This window comes from Cebus imitator, unplaced genomic scaffold (genome assembly GCF_001604975.1).
Source record: "Cebus imitator isolate Cc_AM_T3 unplaced genomic scaffold, Cebus_imitator-1.0 Scaffold62, whole genome shotgun sequence".
NCBI classification, from domain to species: Eukaryota; Metazoa; Chordata; class Mammalia; order Primates; family Cebidae; genus Cebus; species Cebus imitator.
In genome coordinates, this window is record NW_016107377.1 from 1,665,675 (window position 1) to 1,689,317 (window position 23,643).

At 44.1% G+C, this 23,643-nt stretch overlaps 1 protein-coding gene and 1 long non-coding RNA gene across 10 annotated transcripts in view; one reads left to right on the forward strand and one right to left on the reverse strand.

The window, feature by feature from the left end:
* Nucleotides 1-23,643, forward strand: part of TNR (tenascin R) — a 410,842-nt gene that overhangs the window by 288,344 nt on the left and 98,855 nt on the right. The window lies entirely within an intron of this gene.
* Nucleotides 4,689-23,643, reverse strand: part of LOC108305350 — a 226,398-nt gene continuing 207,443 nt past the window's right edge. For 6 of the 8 annotated variants that reach the window (XR_005200517.1, XR_005200515.1, XR_005200520.1 and 3 more), the window contains 8 exons: nucleotides 20,328-20,419; nucleotides 10,857-17,666; nucleotides 9,931-10,319; nucleotides 9,348-9,469; nucleotides 8,818-9,032; nucleotides 7,014-7,094; nucleotides 6,198-6,260; nucleotides 4,689-5,369 (listed from right to left, as the gene is read on the reverse strand). This is a non-coding gene — a long non-coding RNA (uncharacterized LOC108305350). The remainder of the gene's footprint in view (nucleotides 5,370-6,197; nucleotides 6,261-7,013; nucleotides 7,095-8,817; nucleotides 9,033-9,347; nucleotides 9,470-9,930; nucleotides 10,320-10,856; nucleotides 17,667-20,327; nucleotides 20,420-23,643) is intronic. The other 2 variants (XR_005200519.1, XR_005200516.1) reach the window with 2 other exon arrangements.

Genomic DNA, 23,643 nt, shown 5'->3' on the forward strand with positions numbered 1-23,643 from the left:
AGTGGGTACTATTTCCCCATTTTACAGATGGAAAACCTGGGATCAGAGATTTTGAATAATTTGCATTATTTGGTTAAAAACACTTGCTTTCTATTCAGACAGACATGAGTTCAAACAACTCTGGCATTTGCCAGTTGCATGGCTTCTGTGGTACCAATTTTTGTCCCAGGACCTGAGATTCCTCATCTAAAAAGGGAGAAAATAATACTTAATTATACGAAGGAGGAGTCAGTGAGGAAAACCTCTTTCTCTTTTACAAATATATACATAATAAAATTACAAATTATAACTGAGTATATTATTAGACATATTGCATACACATATACATATACCTTTGCTCAGTGCCCAAGATAAAGTAAGTGCTATGTCAATAGTAGCTCCTTTTTCTATTTTTTTGCTCAAGGTCTCCAAGCTTTTAAGCAATTAAAACACATTCATTTATAGATCTAGTGTAGAGCCCATGTTCTCACACACTTTAGACTCAGCCCCAGAAACAAGCTATTTCCCTGGGCACAGTGGGTGAGTCACAGAGCATCTTCTCTAGGAGTGAGGATGCCACATGACCAAACCAGGCAGGCTGGGCTGGCTGTCCATCTCAGTGGTCTACCCCCAGGCCAGGGCTCAATGTCTCGCTTAGCAATCTGCCTGCACATGGCCTGATGGCTGTAGCCTGGGATGCCACCAATATCATTTATAATGCCAGAGGCGCTGTCTATGGGAACAGAGCCCCTCCCAACACATCCTAGTGGTTAGGGCAGCATCCGCCAGCAGTGTGATGGTTCAAGTCTCCCTAACTGACCAGCAGCCCATGCATGGTGGCTCTAGGGGCACATTTCTCTTCTGCTGTTCTACCCAAGTGTTAAAAATTAATTTAACTCTGATCGCACTGACAGGGGAAAAGTTAATAGAAGTTTTATTTTTAATATATGGGGAACCTTAACAGGATTTAAGCTTAATGCCTCAGAAATGGGAAGGACCGCTGACGATTTATCTACCCGAATCTGCAGACTTTAGAGGGGAGCTAAAGAAATGGAAGAAGTATTATTCCAGCAGCTAGAGGCGAGATTGAAATGCCCCCCACAGCAATTGGGAGAAATGCCAACAGTCTGCCAACCTCAGAAATTGATTCATAAATTGTCCAAATCCTCAGTTTCCCCTTATTGCCCTGACCTCCAGTTTTCTTGACTATCCAGAAAATATATCATTTCAATTTTTTAAAGACATAATAGTGCTTGTCACTTAGAATCATAGAATTTTAGAGCTGATTTCTTCCAGCTATAATAATTTATGATACTAAGAGATGTGGAGGGAAACTTTATAACAGAAAATTGTGCTGCAACATGGGCCATACATTTTGTTTTAGACATGGCTCTAGGCTGTTTTCAAAAGCTACTAACTTAAAAAAAAAAATCTCTCATGCAAAACATTCTTCAGTACACTTAGGCTGAATGGCCTGAACTGTTCATTTTGAGATGATATTTCACTAAGGAGGCCAGTCAACTACTTTTACTTAGGAGATTTATTAGGCACTGACTAAGTGTCAGGCATTGTTGCAGACATTCAAGGATGCAGCAGCAAATAAAACAGTCAAACATCTTTGCCTTTATGGAACTTGCATTGTAGTGAGGGGACACAAAAATATCGACAAAATAAATAATAAGTTACTTATCATGTTAGAAGGTGATGCGTGCCATAAGAAAAGCAAGGAAGGAGTGGAGGCTATGGAAAGAGTCCACTTTAAATAGTCTGGCCAGGAAGGCCCTTCGCTCAAATAACATTGAGTAAAGACTTGAGGGAGGTGAGGGAGCAAGTCTGTGACCCTCCGAAGCAAGAGCATCCCAGGCAGAGGGACCTGGAGGTGCATAAACTTGCCTGGCATATTCAGGAATCATCAGGAAAGCTAGTGTGGCTGGACTAGGGTGAGCACAGGTGAGCTGGTGGGCCCAGGGAAGACGCAATCAGGCAGGTACAACAAGCCTTAGAGCCGCCACATAGGTCAGATGACCACACATCTTGATTGCCGAGGACAATCCTGAATTAGTTCTGTTCTGTTGTCCTGGAAGAATTATTAATAGTGCCCCTGTTCACTCTCAAAGCGCCCCAGTTCGGTTGATAAATTATTATGGTCCCTCCACATGCAGGTCACCAGCAGGGCTTTGGCATTTACTCTGAGCAAGATGGAAACCACGGGAGTTGGAACAGTGACAGGACTTAACTCTCATCCTCAAGGATCTACTCTGGTTGCCCTGTTCAGGAAGGCCTGACAAGGAGCCCAGGTAGGAGTAGGGGAATTATCTCCAAGATCTTTGCCAGACTCACGTCGTGGTCTCTCTCCCTCAAATGTCTCCCATTTTGTCTGCTGGTAAACTTCAAACAATCCTGCTGGCTTCTCAGGGTCTCATTCAAATGTCTCCTCCTTCTGAAGTCTTCCTTGACCCAATCCCACAGTCCCAAATCCTCACAAAATTAGAGTGCCTTGACTGATGTGTTTTGCATTTGGTTGTCAAATCTGTTATGTTTACACATTGTATTTAGTTATTACCAGGATGCCTGTCCCTACTGCTAGACAGTGAGGATCTTTCTTTTGAAAGGGGAAATTCCTATTTTATTGAGGCCCTATAATAAGCTAGATGCTTTGTAAGGTTTTCATTTTTCATTTAAAGTACACGTTAATTATAAGGAATATTGTTTTGGCCTTGTTCTGATTATCAGTATAACACACCACCCCAAAATTTAGTGGCATAAAATAACAGTCATTCTATTATGCCCACGGATTCCATGGGTGAGGAGTTGGAACAACGCAGAGCAGATGTAACTAGCTGGTCTCTGGGTGGTAGAATGGCTGGAGGCTCGGGTCTCTAGGGGACTTGAGGATCTGTTTCCAAGATGGCTTCTTCATGCACGTGTCTTGCCCACTGCTGGCATAACTCACAGGCTGGGATTATCAGCATGAGTGTGACCTCTCCAGCGTGGTGGCTTATGTGGTGGCTCAGTATTCCTGAGAACAAGGAAGAAGCTTCATGGTCTTCATGATGTAGCCTCAGAAAACACATAACATCACTTCCTCCATCCTCTATTGGTTGAGGCAATCACAAGCTGCTCAGATTCAAGAGGGGATGTAGACCCCACCTATCAATGTGAGGAGCAGAAAAGAACATGTGGCCATACTTAAATCTGTCCCTGTTCCCACCTTGCAGATGAAGAAACCAAGGCTCAGAGAGTATAGGATACTTGTTGAAAATCATGCAGCTAAAATACAGTGGAACCAGGCCGGGCACGGTGGCTCATGCCTGTAATCCCAGCAATGTGGGAGGCCAAGGTATGTGGATCACCTGATGTCAGGAGTTTGAGACCAGCCTGGCCAGCATGGTGAAACCCCATCTCTACTAAAAATACAAAAATTAGCCAGGCATGGTGTTGCATGCCTGTAATCCCAGCTGCTTGGGAGGCTGAGGCAGGAGAATTGCTTGAACCCAGGAGACGGAGGTTGTAGTGAGCTGAGATTGCGTCACTGCACTCCAACCTGAGTGACAGAGTGAGACTTTGTCTTAAATAAGTAAGATGCAATGAAAGCAATATTGAGAGGGCTCTGCTGGACTGCAGACCACATGCTCTTTTTGTCTTTGAATACCTGTTGTGGGGAAGAGAGAATGTCTTAGTTCTACCACTCTATGTTTAGCAGAGTTTGGCACACTGTGAATGAATGGATGAACGAATGCAGCATGGCCAGCAGCTCTTGAGCATGCTCTGACCTGTGCCTGTAATCTGAATGAATGATTCTAACAATAAGGATTTTGGCCCGGCGTGGCGGCTCACGCCTGTAATCCCAGCACTTTGGGAGGCCGAGGCGGGTGGATCACGAGGTCAAGAGATCAAGACCATCCTGGTCAACATGGTGAAACCCCATCTCTACTAAAAATACAAAAAATTAGCTGGGCATGGTGGCGCATGCCTGTAATCCCAGCTACTCAGGAGGCTGAGGCAGGAGAATTGCCTGAACCCAGGAGGCAGAGGTTGCGGTGAGCCGAGATCGCGCCATTGCACTCCAGCCTGGGTAACAAGAGCAAAACTCCGTCTCAAAAAAAAAAAAATTCACACACTGTGGCAAGAAGCACAGAAGACATTTAGGAGGATGGGGAGATGTTTTGGATACAGCTCTGTCTACTCAAACCCTTTTAACAACCCCAAGAGACAGACAACTAGACCCATTTAGAAGATGGAGAAACTGAGCAACTATGGAGTAGCTACAACAACACTAGGCCTAAGCATATCTTCCTTTCCCTGTGAGGATAGCAGGGTCCATCTCTGGAAAAAAACTCACCCTGTCCACCCCTTTCTCGGCACCTGGTCGACCTTTTTAGAAAGGTGAAATATGGCTAAAATGAAAATGTTTCACCCTTGATTTAAAAAAACAAAAACAGCTGGGCACAGAGGCTCATGCCTGTAACGCCTGTACTTTAAGAGGCCAAGGCAGGAGGCTCACTTGAAGCCAGAAATTTGAGACCAGCCTTGGCAACAGAGCGAGACCTAATGTCTAAAAAGTATTTTAAAAATCAGCTGGGTGTGGTGATCCATACCTGTAGTCCCAGCCACTTGGGAGGCTGAGGTAGGAGGATCACTCGAGTCCGGGAGCCTAGAAGTTTGAGGCTGTAGTAAGCTATAATCATGCCACAGCACTCCAGCCTGGATGACAGAGACACTCTGTCTCTGAAAAACAATAATAATACAATAATAAATAAATAAGTAATGTTTAAAAACCAAAAAACTGCAAGTTAGGAACCTAAGCTCACATCGTGGCCCTCTGCAGAAACCTGTGTGTCCCCAGACGGCTCCCCTCCTCTCTCCCGGCCTCATGTTTGTGATCTAGTCCTGGTGGTCCGTGACTCAGTGGCTACCCTTCCACAGCTAACTTTCTGTGGCTGCAGGGGACAGATCATAAACTTCTCTTTCCCTCAGCCCTCACACCTGGCTCAACAGCAAGTCTGGATCAACTTTATTTCCACAATATGTCACCAATCATCTGGGTAAGGCATTAGTGAGAGCTTTTGGCCTATTATTGCAACTTTTCCATAAGTGTAGTTTTCATCCTTTTCTTAGTCTTTCTAGATTCTCCATACAGAAGGCAGGGTGGTCTTCGGTGTTTGCTTTTGTTCTGGTAAGAGATACGTAACAAAATATACCATTTTAACAATTTGAAGTGTCGAATTCACTGGCATTAAGTACATTCACACTGTTGTCCCACCGTGACCACTGTCCATCTCCAGAACTCTTCCTTCATGCTGGCTGCATCGCTGCACCCGTTACACGGTAACTCCTGCTGTCCCGTATGACTGGCTTATCTCACTCCACATGATGACTTCACGGTGCATCTGTGGTATAGCATGTGTCAGAATCTCCTTCTTTTCTAAGACTGAATAGTATGCTATGGTATATATATGCCACATTTTGTTTATCCATTTATCTCTCAATGGACATTTGAGCTTTTCCCACCTTTTGGCTATTGTGAATCATGCTGTTACAAACAGTGATGTTCGGGGTCATCTTTTACAAATACAAATCAGATCCTGTCACTCTTCACTCCCTTACAGCTCTCCCGGGCTTCACAGTCTAAACTCCTTTTACTCATCCACTAGGCCTTACAGGTCCCCGCTTCTCTCACCTTTGTCCCCCCACCCCCAGCTTCCCAGGCTCCAGCCATGGCAGCCTCTGCCCAGCCCTCACACACCCCAAGCATGGCCTGGGAGGGCCTTTGCACCGACTCTTCCCCAGGCCTGAGCATGGCCAGCTCCTTCTCCCCATCCAGGTCTCTGCTGAAATACCTCCTCCTCTGACAGCCTTCCCCGCCCACCTGCACTGCAGCAGCCCCCAGTGCCCATGCAGTCCCAAACGCTGTTCCCAGTGTTTATCTTCTTTGTAAAAGTTACAGCCCTGATATCCTGTCACATCACTATTGTGTGTTGTCTTTTGCCCCACTAGACTTTCGAGCAGGGCACTTTGTTCACTGCTGAGCCTCAGGGCCCAGAACAGTGCCTGCACACAGAAGGCACTCCCAACGCCTGTGGGATGCATTAGGTCTGAATATCTGATTTGGCCATCCAGAGTGAAAGTGTGGCAGTGTAGAGGAGTCCCAGGACCTCAAAGGGAGCAGACAGAAGGGAGACACCAATGCACGACACTGAGCCCCATTACATGCTCACCTCAGTTGCTGACTTCCGCTTCCTCTTTTTCGGCTGCTGCATTAGCTGCCTCTGAGTGGGAGCCTGGGACAGAGAAAAATGCGGCGTGGAATGGCATGGCACACCTGACATAATATCCAAAGCACATGTCCACTCTCAGCGTGTCAGGCTCTGTGTTCCCAGAGAGCTCAGAGATGACAGGTGAGACCTGGGCTGGGTACAACCACAGCAATTCTTTATAGAAGTACACCCAAGTCACTGAACCATGTAACATATAAGGAGAGAACCCATTGGTCTATGTCTGTCCGACGTTCAAAATGCTAAGTCATTTTTCAGGCTTGGCTTGATTTCTCTTTCATCAATAAGAGCTACAATCCTGCCAAGCTGGGAGCAGATAGCTCTACCTGCTGCTGAGATAGGCGGCAGAGGGAATCCATAAAGGGCTGAGGGAATACCAGCCGCCAGGCTACATTCAGCAGGGTCTACGTCTGTGCCTCTGGGATGGTGTGTCCAAAAGCATCTCCCCCATCCTACTGCCACAGTGTCAAAATCCCCCATTGGAGAAATGTAACTGAGGCTTCTCCTGTGAGAAGCCACGTGGCATGGCAGAGCAGCAGACTGGAGGCTGGGCAGCCTGGCTTCTAGATCACCCCTCTTACCAACTAGGTGCCTTAAGCAGGCTGTAAATCTCTTTGGGCCTCAGTTTCCTCAAGTGCAAAGGCAGGCAATTGGGCCAAATAATCTATAAGGCCCTTTTAGCTTGGAAATTCTGAGCTCTTGAGTTCTTTGGTCAGATGAAACAAAAGGTTGCAATGAGAGGAGAGAATCACAAACTACCTTCATCCCCTTCACAGTCTGCCTTCCACCAGCTTGTAGTGGGGTCGTATAATCCAGACTTCAAGCTAAGGGTGAATGTATCTGTATGGGAAAAAAAGAACAAGGGAGGAAATTACTCCCCTTCCCCTAAAATTAGCAGTTAACAACATGTGGGATGCCACAGATACATGGAAACAACTTAACTGTGCTTTCAGACTCCCATGCTGCAGATGGTTTCTCAGGACCCCCTAGATTTTTATGGGCCCTTTTAGGAAGAGCGACTACCCCTAACTGCTGTATCCCACACAACCCACCTGGTCAAAGTCCATGTTTCTATGAAGGAAGACTTCATTCATTCACTCATCAAACAGAATGTGCTGAGCACTTACTTAGTGCCAGGCACTCTAGCTACAGAGATAGAATGTACAGTCCTTGTTCTCCCGGAGCTCATTGTCCAGAAGGCAAGTAAACAGGGTGAAAGGCCTGTTTACATAACAGTGATACATGTGATACATGTTATGAGCTATGAGCTGTCTCACAAGCCACTCTGGGAGCCCAGAGCAGAGAGCTTAACCCAGCATTGGGAGAGGTCCTCAGCTATCAGGGAGATCTCCCTAGAGAAGGTGGTCCCTGAGCTAGGTCTTAGAGGATTCTACCTAAATATCTCCATTTTTGTCATTGCTAAAGTTAAACTCAGCTCACAGTTGCAAGGGACTAGGGCTTCAGGAGAGGAGTGAGGATCTGATGGGAAAGGAACAGAGGGAGTGACTGTGAAGCCCCACCTGGGCCCTGCTGAATCCAGAGGCCATGAAACTTTTATGGCCCCAAATGACAAGATTGGAAATAGTTTTCTCTCCATGGTCCCAGATAAGGCAGAGGGTCCATTGATAGAGTGTTGGGACTTTTCCAAAAGATGCAGTAAATGCACGAGAGTGAGGGAGCTGACCCTCCTCCAGGAGAGCAGTTTGAGTGACAGGCCCAAGATCTAAAGCCAGATGGGAGAAGGAAGGGAAGCCAGGCACGGGTGGACTAAGGGAGAAAATAGGCATGGTGGGACAGTGAGCCCACACTGCAGGATGAGCAGGTGTCAAAAGCAAAGCATGATTGAAGTGAAGGTGGCTGAGAGGATGCAGGTGGAGTCCATCTGTGGTTGGGCAGAAAAACTGAGACTTCTGAGTTACAAAGAAGGAAGCCTTGGGGAGGGAGGCTCAAATCTCAAATGAAAAGTGGCAGGATTTTCCCAGCCGTCTTAACTCAGAGGCCTCTCCTGTCTCTTGTGAGAGCAGGAGAAAGAGAAGCTCTTCAAAAATCCAGCCCAGTTGAGGCCCAAGATGCTAACCATCCCATGAGATCCCCATGCTGCTTCTGACCTGTTGGTAAAGTCTCAGCATTTCCTGGTAGCTTCATCTTTCTTGTTTCCCCCTCCACCTTAATCTTTACTAATGCCTTTTCAGAGACAGATGGCAGCCATGAGTATCTAGTCTTCAGGGCTATTCATTTAGCAACTGACCCAGTACCCGCACAAACTGACTCCTAACAGGTCTGCAGAACCGCTGAATATATTCAAGAATCTAGCATGTGCAGAGGAAAAAGAAAAAGAGGAAGAAAAGGGAGAGGAATGAAGGCCCTTAAGACATCCTGTGGGACTAGCCCACCCTTGAGATACTCAGGGCCTGTGGTACCCTGGGAATTTCTATGGGCATGTGTGTGTTTATGTGTATGTTTGTGCACATACATGCGTCTGGTGTGTGCACATGCATGCACGTGTGTTTGTGTATGTGAGAGCAAAGGAGGAGCAGACCATCCTGGGAAGAATGGTTTTTACCAGCTGGTTCTATGGAGGTCTGCAGATGTCATCTAATCAGGCTGCTTGCGCAGATGGCAATTTCCATATAGTGTTTCCTTCCACTCCAAGTGGTCTGTACCGTTGTGGATAAGACAGTTCAGGATCTTTGCCGAATCTCTCATAATCTGTTATCACGTAAATGTGTCAGCAGGTGGCAATACTGGTAGGCTGATACTTGGGTCAGATGCCAGGACCTACAGAAAAATAATCCTCTTAGATTGGAGCCAGGTCTTCCCTGACTCAAGGAAGGACCCAAAGTATGCCCAGGCAGCTTGAGCATTGACTAGCCCACTCTCTGGTGTTGGTGCAGTATCACACCAGGCTGCTTTCTTGGCATGGAGGGAACCAGAACAGCTCAGAGTCACACCCACTCCCTCCCTGTGCTCCCCTGGCTGCCTCTGGAATAGAACAGCTGCAGGCTAAGTCCTAACCACAGGTTTGCTGGTGGACCTCCAGGGGTCACCAAAGTGAATATCAGAAGCCTTGAACCTGGAAACACTGCATCTCACCTGGGAGGGTGGGTGGTTGATTGGCTTCCTCCAGTGGCTTCTACTTGCCTCCACTGCTCCAAAGCTGAGCCAGCACGCCTAGGTCTCCATGTGCTACATATGAGCATTCACCTTGGCCTGGTCTGAGGTGGGTAGAGGAACACAGAGAGCTACCGACCACCAGACTTAGAAGTTACAAAATCCCTGAAGGTGCAGGGCGTGGTGGCTCACGCCTGTAATCCCAGTACTTTGGGAGGCCAAGGCAGGCAGATCACAAGGTCAGGAGACCCAGACCATCCTGGCTAACATGGTGAAACCCTGTCTCTACTAAAAATACCAAAAATTACCCGGCGTTGTAGCACGCACCTGTAGGCCTGGCTACTTGGAAGACTGTGGCAGGAGAATCACTTGAACCCAGATGGTGGAGGTTGCAGTGAGCCGAGATCACACCACAGCACTCCAGCCTGGGTGACAGAGTAAGACTCTGTCTCAAAAATAGATAAATAAATAAAAATTAAAAATAAATTTTAAAAATCCCTGAAGGCTCCTTAGAGCGGGATGTGGGAGGTAAGATAAGGCTACCTACAAGGGCTCAGGGGCTCACCTAATTCAGAGAAGTTGAGTTTGAGGAGAAGGTCACTGGGTGCTGCCACGGCTTCCAAAACCACCTCTGTTCACAGGCAGGGACAGTGAATCCAGGAGTCTATTTTCATTTCCCAGTGGAAAGCAATGAGCAGCATGATAGTGTTAGTAATAATAATAACAGGCAACATTTATTGAGCCCTTTCTACATGCCAAGCAGTGTGTTAAAGGTTTCTCGTGGATTATCTCATTAAATCCTCATAACAATCTGAAGACATAATTGGTCCCATATTACATATGCCGGAATGAAATTTGGTGATATTAACTGAGGAATTTCCTATTGTTGAGCTCCGCACATCTCCCTGACCACACAGAGCCAAGCCCTTCATTGCCTCAGAAGCAACTCTTTGCCTACAAATAGAAAGAATACAAAATCAAGAATAGAAAGCAACTAACAACAACAAGAAAACAGAGACAACACAGAAATCATATTTCCAAATAGGCATTGTAAAAGGCACAGCAGAGGCAACAGTCTTGAGGTCCCTGTGCTTCTGATTCACAAAAGGACCAAGACTTTTTAATTTGCTGTTTCATAGAGAAAATGTAAGTTCCAAAAGTTTGACTTTATTAAGTCAAAAGCAGAAGTGACTGAATGCTAAACATGCTAGCCATAAACAAGGGCTGGGAAGAAGGCAGCAAAATGAATGATGTAAGAACCACGCCTTTCCCTCCTGCCCCCTGCCCACCCTCCAAAAAAGAGCAGGAATAAAACCAGAGGAGGAGGAGTGGAGAGGAGGAGAAGTGAAAACCTTCAGAGAAGCAGGAGGAAGACCAAGAAAGAAGAACAAATTCACTGCTGGTGTGGGGCACTGGGAAGGGACCAGGCCTCTCTCCTCCCCACCCCCTCAGCACCCACTCCTCCCCCGGCTCCATACCACCATTACTTACAGAAGATAGAAACCCAAGTGAAGAGTGAGAGATCCCAGATGAAGAATGCTGGGCTCATGTCCCAGGGGGCAGCATAGGATGGTTTTGAGCGTCTGGAACACAAACACACATGAATATGCATACACACAAGCACATGCATATAACATACCACATATATACATAAACATAACACACATGCCCACACTCATGAACTCATACATGCATGCCCATACATATAACACACACATGCACACAATACACATAAATGCATGCCCATATAAATACGCATACACACATGTACATACACATGAACACACATACACACAACAAAGTCCAAGGCAGCCACACCCCAAGTGCCTCGTGGGGTGGCTGGTCCTGTAGGCTGTCTTAAGGCCATTAATTCTCTCCTTTTCTCAGCTCACCATGGCTTACAGTTCCCTTGCTCTGAGCACCAAGAATGAGATTTTTTTTTTTACATTTTTTTCATTATACAAATAATTTGGGTTCATTGTAAAAAAGTTAGAAAATGTCAATAACAAAAGGAATAATTAAAATATCACCATCCAGAGATGGCTACTCTTAATAATTTGTGTATCTGTACATATCTGTCTATCAATCTATACATATGAGTTGTGTCTTCACAGCAATATAGCTTCCATTTGATTTTTAAAACTATGTCACCCATAGCTACAAGGCAGCCCTTATTTCAGAAATTTCTATCTGGTCCCAGAAAACTAAAAGAAAAAAATAATAGCCATTTTGTGGATGGAACAATGAATCCCTCAGAGGAAGATGTGGCAGAGCCCAGTTTCTGACCCAGGATTTGGTAGAGAGCCAGGTCAGAGCCCAAACTCTGGTTCTGATATAGCAGCTCCCTGAGTATAAGCATCAGGACCTGAATGACTGGGCTGTCATTCTCTTGGCTGCATGCAAACCAAGAGCTTTGTTTGTGTCAAAGTACATGCAATGCCTTCTTGCAAAATGACCTAAATTAGAAACCCTCCTCTTAGGATCAGAAAATTCTGCACTGAGGAGCAGGAGGGGTAAATCCATCCATAAAAAAATGGCAGCCACGATTCTTCAGACCTACATAGTTTGGGATCAATATCCAAACCACAGTCTTAGACAAGAGTGTGAAAAGATTTAAAAAGCCAGACACACAGGAACCATGTGTTTCCCATAATGGCCCAAATGAAATTATATAGTCCAGAACATTTTAAAAGCAAGCAGCTTATTTTGAACAGGGGCACATAGAGGCTGCTGATGTGCACTGTGAAAACTCAATAAAGGGGAACATCTAATGAAAACAGATATAACGTACAACTGCAATCACAAGTCATGCATGAATTATTAACCTCAGGGAGTTTTCTATCAGTTCTGGGGCTATGGATTGCGTCTCTGGTATACAATGTGGGAGATATTGGTTCTCCGTTTCGTAAGAGAGAACTTGAAGCAGGAAACGTACTTATTTCTTCTTTAAATGCATACTGTAATTACCAGTCGGTAGTGACTAAATGTTATTATCCATCTGTTGGCTGCTCCGGGACCCGTAATGAGTAAACCTTAGCAGGTTATGCCATTTTCTGTAGCATAGATGACTGCGGCTTGCACACGCCTGTAAAGTCAACACTTTTTGTGTTGAATGTATTGTTAAAATTTTTCACAGAGAAACCAAGAAATGAAAAAAAAAAATCTTTGAACAGGTTTAACACTTCTGCTCAAAATCTTCTGATGAATTCTCATTGTAGTCAGCACAGAACCTAAATTCCTGTGTTTGGCTTACAAGGCTTTAAATTATCTGGTCCAACTCTCTCCCTAGCTCTGTCTCAGGCTTCTTACTGTCTTACTAACTCTGCCATGTTGATCTTCAAACATCTTCCAAAGCATCAAATTCACTCCCCACTCATGGCCTTCACACACACTTTCCCCTCTCCCTGAGTCATTCCTTTCTCTGTTCCCATACTCTCTTCATGACTTTTTCTTGATCATTTCTTCAGGTCCCAGGTTAAACATCATCTCCCCAGCAAGGCCCTGCAGTGGCCTCCAACAGCATCCTGTTGGTTCTCTCCAAGTTATCAGTTACAATTTAGAGTTGTCTCATTGTGTGGGTTTATAGGCTAGGCCTCTGTCTCTCCCATGGGACAGGACGGAAACTCTGCCTGTATTATTTACCACTGTAATTATAGCAATAAGAATGCTACCCGCCTTTTTGAATGAATGAGTGAATGAACTACGGTATTTGTTATTTCTGGGACGTGGTGTGTGAAGGACAGGTTTGAGTCTGGACCTAACATATTTGTAGGAATCAGGGCCCAGAAAGTTCTGACCATAGGCCAAGGAGTAAGGAACCCAGTGGTGGGCCAGCCACACTTCCTCTACCTGCCATGCATCTGTTTGTGGGTGCACCTCTTTCTTTGCATGCCCCCAAATTCTGTTCAGCTGAGCCAAATCCTTAGACCATCTAAGGCCCCCATTGAGTCTCACATATTCCTTTAAAGGGGTCTTAGATTGCTTGGTCAGGAAATCAAGAAGCTCTTTAAAACCCACCCTCATCTTGCAGGGGTCCTTCCTCTCCTGACCAGCACAGCCATAACTCACAAAGTACCACTTTGTTATATTGTCTCTATCAGATGGCTTGGCTTTGTGTGTTGGTTTTAATTTTCTGATCTGGTTATAAGTATTTTGATTGGAGTCTCTGATTATGGTTTAACTCAAAAGTTGGCTGGGGGCCTCCCTGTTCCAAGAGATCTAGATTTAATGGACACAGACCACCCCCCAAGTCCATGGCCAGATGAAGCCTAAAGCTCTCCCGTAAACATGGTTTTATGAGCCCCTGTGGCTTAAGCATACATCAGTTAGAAATCCAGTCCTCTATCAGATTCCTCTGCAGATCCTACACCCCAAAAAATCAACCCCTAACCAGATCATCTGTAGGAACAGTAAAATTTCCTAAAGGTTTCCAAAGAAGGAAATCACTTCTCAAACTAAGGAGCAATCTCAGAATCTGTCTTTTTGCATTCCCTTTTCTTCTTCCTTCCTTACTAACTCACCATCTTCTTTTCTCATAGACCCTCCCTCCTCTTTCTTCCCAGTCTTTCCTCTTTCTCAGAGCTAAGACAATTCTCCTTGGTTCCAGCAGAGAAATGTAGCGATCATCTACGGAAGCTGAAACACGTACTGGGGCTGTCTTACCCTCTACCCCAGACCCTTAGCAAAGCTATTTAAAAACTTCTTACCCCAGACTACAATCTTACTTCAGTATCCCCCACAGTCACTACCAGAGCTAAGCATATAGAAGATGATGAATAAACACTTGCTAAGCATTGACTGGAAAACCTGATTGAACTGGGGGCCTGGGGTATAATCTAAGTATCACGAGCAGTTAGTAGAGATAGGACATTCTAGGCCAGGATTCATGCCTCTGATCTTCCTGCTGTGCAAGATAAGAGTGCGCTTCTCCAAAACTATAAGGGTAGCGCCATTCAGAGCAGGAAATCCATAGCTCAAATTAAAATAAGATGGCAATAAAGTGACACACAAATATCTAGTTGTAAACGCTGAAGGGACTTAATCAAGCAAAAGGGCACAGCTTTCCATTGCAGCATAATGTAAAGGCATTTTTATTACTCTGGCAATTTGCAAAAAATGTCAAATGACTTTATGGGGCTTTTTCTAAATTACCTTTATTAATGTATGTAATATTATTGAAAAATTATACTACAGAGTAAATGTTCCACTGAGCTACAAGTTGCCTGCAGGAATGTGCTGTAAATATACAAGGGTGAATATGTTACTATCTTTACAACCCATTTCACACGTATTACAGCCTTCTAAAACCAGAATAGCACTGAACATTTGGAAAAGTATTGAAATTTTACAACATGGTATACAATATAGGTAAATTTGTAGAGCCTGGAAATGTATCAACTGTCTTTGAGTGTGATAACCTGTTTCAGAGTTGTCTCAAGACTGTGTTCTCCTAGATCACTTGCACCTCTCTGATATGTTGACATTTGCTTTGAGAAACCCATTCTGGCTGATTTGAATAAATATAGTCTCGGGCAATTGACGAGACTTTTCCTATTTAATATGTTTGAATGCTTGGAAAGAGAAGAGCTAATGGCTGAAGCATGCCAGGGCAAATGCAGGTGGAAGCATTCTCCTCTTTCCTCTGCTTGCTCTGTGTGCATCTGTCTCGACAGAAAACACATCCAGTCATGGTTCAGGGCTTCCAAATGCAACCTCTGTTTGCATGAGTTGGCCTTGAGACCACCTTCTCACTCTCAATGTTCCAATAATGCAGTCAATATAATTTCAGAGCCCTAAAATTCAATATCAGTGCTTTAAGCCATCTCTCTTCTGGTCTTCCACCCTCTCTTCAGGCATGACCCTGGGACCACTTCACTTCCACTCACTTTCATCTTGTTCCTACTTAAGCCCCCTACCACTCTTGTGGTTCGGAGCCAACCTGATGGGGGGTCATCTTGTCATAATTTATGAGACTAGTTTCCGTGTCCTGCTGCCTGCTTTTCACAATGAATTCTATGAATTGGTTGAAAGAGAAGGGGGAAGAGAGAAGGGAAAAAGCTAAAATAAGAAATAATAAGATATAAAATAAAAGAGAAAAATAAGATATAAAAAAAGGAGATAAATGAGGCAAACTAAAATTGACTGCACTGCCTACCAGCTGTATTCTTCAAGAGCCCCTGCTTGGGAGAAGATAAACAGGCAGCCCCTCCACAGATTGAAATCACGGCAGTCCCAGAGACTCCACCGTCATCCAACAGATGCCAGCTTTTCCCCCTCTGTTACCACTGCAGCTAGCTTCGGGTTGGGAAGACTTCCAAATGCAAAATATGTCACGCTTCTACATAACTTTTCAGCTCTGTTTTTTAGTAATTCACACCCTCTTCCTTGCTTATCTAACCCCCACCACCTTGGCTTTTAGATTTTTTAAAGAAGCCTTTCCTCATGTTCTTCTCTCGACAATATGATATAATATTAGGAGCTTTTTAGGTTAAGTCACTGAGAAATAGCTGGTCAGAAATCATCAGCTGGGAAGGCAGAACAGGACATGGTCCTACCCAGGCCAGACTTAGGACTAGGTAGATGAGGTATAGTGATTTCTATAATGTAGCTCGAGGGGCTACCTAGAGCCCACTCACCAACACACACACACACACAGAGCTGTGCTGGTCATGCATGGACCCGACTTCTCCCAATCTCTTGAAAGTGTCTGTATTTTTATATCTGGTAGAATGTTGTCAACGTCTATAATGGATTTGCTTCTCATTTAATATATATTGTATCTGGTATTATTAACAAATATTTAAGTTGGTGCAAAAGCAGGTAAATTTGTAACATGCGTACATGTACATATAAACACACTATATGCATATAATGTGAAATCACTCATCTATTATATTTTTAGTCAAAAATATGTTGTTTTCTATCATGATATCCCTTCTTTTTGCATAATTCCAACAAATGTTCTGAACACATAAAACAGATCAAAACTAGAGTGAAATTACATCTCCAAGACAGAAAAGAAAACCAAAACCCTAATGTGAAGTCATTTGGCAGATCTCCAATTCACTTATTTACCAACCTGTGTTAATGCCAACCACGTGCCAGGCATCATGTTAATTGCTGGGGACAAGAGGATGGTGCAGAGATGAATAAGACATCTGCTCTCACCTTCGCGCTCAGCTGACGACCTGGCTTCTTATTTCTTTGAGAAAAGGAAGCAATCAAAAGAGAAACTGCATCCACTCCCACCTTCCCATCTACAAACCAGCTTGCTTTTATGGCCATATCTCTGCCTTTCCTCTAGTGACTAGGTTTTATCTAAAACCAGTCCCCTTCGTTTGCATATTGGACCTTATCCCTCTCTCTTACTTAAGGACATCAGTCCAGCAGATATCCTCTCTATTAGTATCATCTATTTTCCACTGTTCTTAAATCATTTATGACTTTCACATTTTCAAATCCAATGGTCGGTTCTCAATCCTCAGACTGAAGATCTAATAGGACTAACAGATCTTATTAAATCTATTCTCAACTCTTAACAGAATTGTATTCTCCACCTGAAATATGGTCTTCAGTTGGTATCAATGAATCCACTCTTGGTTCCCCTCTCACCTCCATAGTCGCTCCTTCTCATTCTCCTTTGCTGGGCTCTCCTCATCAATGAAATCTCTAAACGCTGGAGTGCCACAGGGATCAGTCGTCAGATTCTTTCTTTTCTCCTCCTACGCTCACCCCACCCATTTCCATGAATATTCACCAAACTTACATCTCCAGCCCAACTTCTCCCTGAATTCCAGATTCATAAATTCAACGTTCCCCTCAATATGACTTCCTGGAGTTCTAATAGCTATCTCAAATTTTATATGTCCCCAGTTGAACCTTTAATTACTCCCTATTCTAAACCTGATCCTCTGTGATCTTTCCCGTCATAGTTAATGCAATGCCAATCTTCTATTTCCACAGGCCAAAATATCCGGCACCATCTTTAACTTCCTTCTTTCTCTCACCTACTATCAATCCATCAGCAAATCCCACTAATTCTTCTTCGAAAGGGGTCTAGAATCTGACCGTGACATACTTGTGCTTCCACTGCCATCCTGGTCCAAGCCACCATCATGTCTCACCTGCCTTCTAACTGGTCTTTCTACTTCCAACTTGCGCCCCTCCCCAACTCACGAGACCATTCTCCATAAGCAGCCGCGTGATCTTTCAAAACGTAGGTCAGATTATGTCATTCCTCTGCTATAACCCTCCAACACTTTCCCAACGCAGTTCAGTCCTTGTCCTTAAGGAGCTCACAGTCTGAGAAGACAGAAATATAAAAATAGATTACCGAGGCAACATAAAAGTGCAGTGATAGAGTGCTGGCTGTGGGAGTGAAAAGGAGAAGCAATTACCCCAGAATCATGGTGAGAATTATGGAAAACTTCCTGGAAGAGGTGATATCAGAGCCTCAAAATTAAGGAGTTTGTGAGGTAAGGTGTGTGTGGTGTGGTGAAAGTAAGGAACTGCAGGGCAAATGGTGGGAAGGTCACAGTGTTACAGCCCAGCAGGGGGTGCCAGTGAGCAGCCGCGGTGCTGGCCGGCTCCTCTCTCCAGCCGTCTGGAGAATGGCTGGGAGGGCGACAGGCAGGAAGCCGAGCAAGATCAGTTGGAGGACTCATCCCCAATTCAGGCAAGAGGTGATCAATTATCATGCCCAGGGAAGGAATTGTGTTCCCAGGGACAGTCAAAAGCCCATATGTTAACAAAAAAAGGTGGCGCTTCTCTGGTGCTTTTATTCCTTCCAGTGCTCTGCCTCACGCCTGCTCTCTGGAAATGGATGTGCATTACCTCACAGGCTGTCAGAACCTTCCTTAGGAAACCAGCATGTGGATGAATCTTGAAAATGCAATCTGGCCACATCCAGAGCTTTGCATGCTGCTGTTCCTTGGGGCCACACACTGAGACACTTTGCAAGAAAATTTAACAGAAGACAGATGGCAAATGTCATGGGGCCTCACACAACTGAGAAGGCAAAGGAGTAAACCAGAAAATAATGCACTGAGGACTAGAGTTCCTGGAGCAGGCAGAAAAGTAGTTACTTCCCCTCTGTCCCCTGACTGTGAGAAGCAGGTGGGGTGCTAACCTCCTGAAGGAGCAACTGTGGTCTCAGTGACGCAATGGATGGGTTTGATATTTATAAATTGATGGGTGAATTGTCCCATGTTTCTTCATTCTGAATATTCTTTGAGCTTATTACATCAGCTCAGAGTGAACGCTCTAAATTTAGACCCAAACTTTCTCATGTTTCCAAGGGAACTGTAAATTACTTTGTGAATGTACATACAACACAGCCAGCAAAGTCTGTTTGATGAAGCCCTCTCCTGCACTCAGAGTTAAAGGCATCTCATAAATTGTTGCCTTGCCCAAGGTCCTGGACAGTAGCTGACAGCCTCAGACAGATTGTCTTCACTTCTCCGTATGACACTTGTGTAGGAGGCTCTACTGCAAGTACAAAGGACACAGGCCTTCAGCTGTGACATCCCCTAACTCCCCAAAGTCCCATGTTGTTTCTGTGAAGGGTTTCTTGGATGGAGAACAGAGTGAGAGATGCTACGTTGCTTAAGATGAGCTGTCTAACTTGATGGTGCCCAGGCTACCCTCAAAGCATCAAATCCTACTTGATAGTGAAGACAGAAGAGGAAATGATCTAGGAGGGGATAGTGGAGCATGTGAAGTATTTTTTGATGAGGTTATTGAATCATTTAGTGCTGAGTTCAGCTATAATCACAGAGACTGGAGGTATTGGTGGCTTAAACAATGTATAGGAAGTCCAGAGACATCCAGTCCAGGATTAGTATTGTGGACACAGTGTCAGCATGACCCCAGGCTCCTTCTGTCTGCTCTTTACTCCTCAGATTGTGTAGTTTCCTCCTCACATTCACTGCATGGTCCAAGATGGCTTCTGGAGCTCCAACCATCATGCTCATGCTCCAATTAATAGGAAGAAGGAAGTAGAAAGGGCAAAAAGGGTGCAATTATCAGCTGGTCAGCGCCTATATTTCACAGCTGGTCAACTTTCTCAGAGTCCCACATTATAATCAACTTACATCTCATTGGCTCTACCTTGATTACCTGGCCACTCCTAACAGGAAAGACTGGGAAATGCAGTCTTCAAGCTGGATGCAATATGGTCCCAAATCACATTATGTGTTTGCCACGAAGAGAGAAGAGGAGGGCCAGTATTGGGTGAAGTTTAGCAGTCTCAGTTCCAGTTAGGATATAAGCATATAAGGAGCAGAGCAAATGCCCCTAGGCTCCTAATACAATACTGTGGAAACTAAAGCAATATAAAAAAATACTCAGCAGTAGGAACAGCCTTGAAATAATGGGAAGACTGAAAGAAGAAGGGAAAAGAAAGATGGAGGATAGAGGGAAGAGAAAATGAAATGAGGAAGGTAAGAAAGGAGAGTAAGAAAGATAATGGGAAATAAGAAGGGGGAAATAAAGAGAAGGCTATAGAAAGAAAGGAAAGGAAAATGTAATGCAGGTGTCTCAGGGTGCCCATTTTCTATCCTTAGGGGTGACTTTTGCTGCCTGGGCAAGTTTTGGATTCCTCTTTCTGGAGCTGAGGGTTTTCTTCTGTGTCTTCCTTGGTGCAGGGCTACCTGCTATTACTTCTAACACAGACGTTCCAGTCTTTTCTCATGCAGTGCCCAGAAAATGGGACCAGCCAATCCTTGTATCCTTTGGCTACTTTTGCCCATCAGCTTTCACCAGACAATTCTCACAGTTCTTTACTATAGGGTCAGCTTCTCAAGGAGCGATGTTGCCATTCACTTAGAGGACTCCTTGCAGACCTGCCTCTGGGACATCATCCTCTGTGGATGCCTCCTCCACCTGTGATGTGCAGGCCCTGCTTCAACACTCCCACCCAGGAACCCCATATCCCTGGCCCCCTCTTCACAGGCAGAAGCTCACCCATGATGCCTTCTTATATCTTGCCAGTTGGGGAAACAAGATCTCAAGTCTTGGAAGAAGATACATTGGTGGTGTTAACCTCCATCAGTAGCCTACAGAGAGAGAGAGATTATGGTTCATAAACAAGAAAATGAATGTGGACAACCCCTTTACCCTGCCCCTACCCATTAGAGCTGAAGACTGACTGATCCTCTTACTAGGTTACCCAGAAGTAATCACTGTTTGCAAACATCTGTTTTCATTGGCTTTCTGGCCCTGCCCTTGAGGGACCAGAAAACCACTACATGACCACTACTCTTCCTCTATGATTGTGCTGGAAAGCATGGGTTCTTCCTTCTCTTCCTGGGGGCTGGCCCCATTACAAGAAAAATGTCATTGTCAGTGGAAGCTTTCCTGGCCACCTAGGAGGAATGGTGCCCACCCAAGGAAGCTAGTTTTACTCTGAAGCTTCCTAGGATCTAAAGAACTGAGTGAATGCTAGTTCAATCCCCCATGGAAGGGAAAGAAGAGGGAAAAGGTGGGGATGTCGCCTATGGTATCATCTTAGTGAGAATTTAAGCTAAGCTTGTGTAGAACAGATTGTGTTCTTAAGTCTGTTTTATATTATCATCAACACCAAGGACAGTGCTATCTCCACACGGCTGGCACTTGATAATGCTTGTTAGATTAACAGATGAGAACATGTCTATTGTTTCTCAGCACCACATAGTTGAGATGAAAGCTTAAACATTTTTAATAACGAATTTATATTTTAAAAACTTCCAAGGAAAGGATTCAGTTTCAGATTTTTTCTCCCAATTGATTTATTCCTCCCTAAAGGTCCATTTAGTACAGTCCCCAAATGAAAAGGCAGTTTTGAGAAAGTCCGTTGCTGAATGTCATGCAGATGATTATGCAAAACGCAGGCTGCTCCCCAGGCCCTGTGGGGAGTTGTGAAAGATTCTGTTCCTGGAATAGGTACTCTTATGAGATTAAGCAGATGATGAGGTCAAATATCTCCACCAGTCCATGTATATACATGCAACATAAGATGCCCAAATTGGACTCCAGAGAGACTCCAAAATACTTGTCACAGTTAAAATTTTCCTTCCCTTAGAAAATTATATTTTTTACTACAAAATATGTAACAACCCATTATTGCAGCAATAATTTTCCCTTAAGTAATGACGTTTCCCTGGTCCCTCTTCTTTATGTGGTAGATCCAAACAAGTTTTATCTAAAGACAGTAAGAGGAAAGCAGAGAATAAACTTGAAAGATTTCAGTGAAAAACACAGTTCTCTTTGGATGTGAAGGAGAAGTATCAGCCAGCATTGAAGGAGGAAGATTCTACAGTGGAAGGGGCATGGAACCAGGAATCAGGAGCCTACATTCTAATCTCAGCTCCATCACTAAGAATCGGTTTTCCTCACCCGTCAAATCAAAAGGCATCAGGTGTTCTCTAAATTCTGCTCTCTGATTCCATGACTTGGAGTCTGTACTCATTGAAAGTACATGGAGATGGGAGTGGGGAGTAGTGGGAAATATTCCTGGACATAACATCTCAGCTACTAGAATGATCTTCCTAGCCTGCAATACGAAAAAACAAATGTTCTCTTTTAGACTTTTATCTAATTCTGACTTCAGGACTCCTGACTTAATTCCTTCTGAGGGAGTTAATTCCTAAGAGTCATCCAGGTTACCATTCAGCAACCTCCCCACCAATTTCTTTCTCACTTTTACTATTACTATGGCCACTATGGCTTTGGCCATTATTTAACTTCCTCAGGCTCTAAGCAGAGCCAACTCTAAACAAAGCTGGCTGAAAATTTGTTGGTGCAGTAGAATTTGTGGTTCAAGCAATATACTGGGGTTTCAGCAACCAGTTGTGGTGAAGTACTGCCACTTTTTTCGCCACCAAAGGTAATGGACCCAAGGATATAAAGTGGGTTCTATCTCAAATTCCATCATTTTTGTAGAGTTGCACAACGGGCTATGAGAAAGTTGCCAGGAGAGTGTGCTGTGATCAATCAGCAATGTGCTGTGATCAATCAGCAATGTCTGTCCTGAGGAAAAAGTCAAAAGTAAATACACACAGTAAAGGCATACATATCACTTATTTGCTATCCCTGGGCTGCTGGGCTCTTTGGCTACCAAACTGTGCCTTCTCGGTGATGAGACTACAATGGCAAGGATCAAATTCTTCCAGAGAAAACATCTTTCCTCCATCAGTGACGTTATACAAAACTCTTCTTCCATATTCCAGACTCTACCCAGGTTCTCCACCTATTTCAACCTGTGCTCTACCTCCTTGGGAAGCACATCACACATAGCGTTTCACATAATCTCATAAGATGCTATTTAAAAGAAGGCCCTTTGGTCTTACAGTCAGGATTCTCTGCGTGCCAAATTCAGCTAGACAACTAATATTTTCATCTAGTAGTTACTGAGCACTGATCATGTCACAGGGTCTGCTCTAAATGCTTTGCAGGTATCAAATTAATCCTCACAGCTCTACTTTGTCTGTTTCACAGATGAGGAAACTGAAACAAGGGAGCAACTGCTGGAGTCAGGATTCACGCTGGCAGTCCAGATTTAGAATCTGTTCTTTCCACTACCACTTGATGCTGCTTCCCGTTTCTATATTTATTGTCTGTATCTTTATCTACATATCAATTCTAAATCTATATTTACATATATATCTATATCTTAATGATTCACAAATCATGTTTGCATGTTAAAGGTTCTGAAAAATTTTTCTGTAAAGAAATCTCGTGCTGTTTAATTCTATGATTCTTTAATTTATTTGATACAAGGAACTCCCTACAGATACTTTTTTCTCCCTTTGCTTAGCTTCTGGTCACAACTCATATCACAGGATGTTCTAGAGCACCATGAGAATATCCTTCTGAGGACTGAGCTATAAAATTGAAGGATGAGACTCTTAAATCCTGGCCTCAGATTTCTGCTTTATTTGGACCAAATGTATAATTAGAAGACTCAAAACCCAAAGGAAGACTGCCTAGTTTTTCAAGTCCCAAATAAGTTTAAAGGGAGTCCCTAAATGAAGAAAACAGGATGGACTCTATCCCTGGATATCCAATTAATTGTTTAAGTAAGTGATGATAGATGACAGACAGATGAGTCAAGTCAAACCAAGAATAAACCAAGAGTAGTTGGTGAGCATTTCCACTTACATAAAATGAGAATCGTGCAGCATGGGGGAAAAAGCTTGAAATTCAAACTAAAGAGATTTGCATTTGAGTCTGAATTCAACCAATAGCAGAAACTTTATTCCATATATGGCCAACATACAATATTATGCCAGGTAGGTGCTCA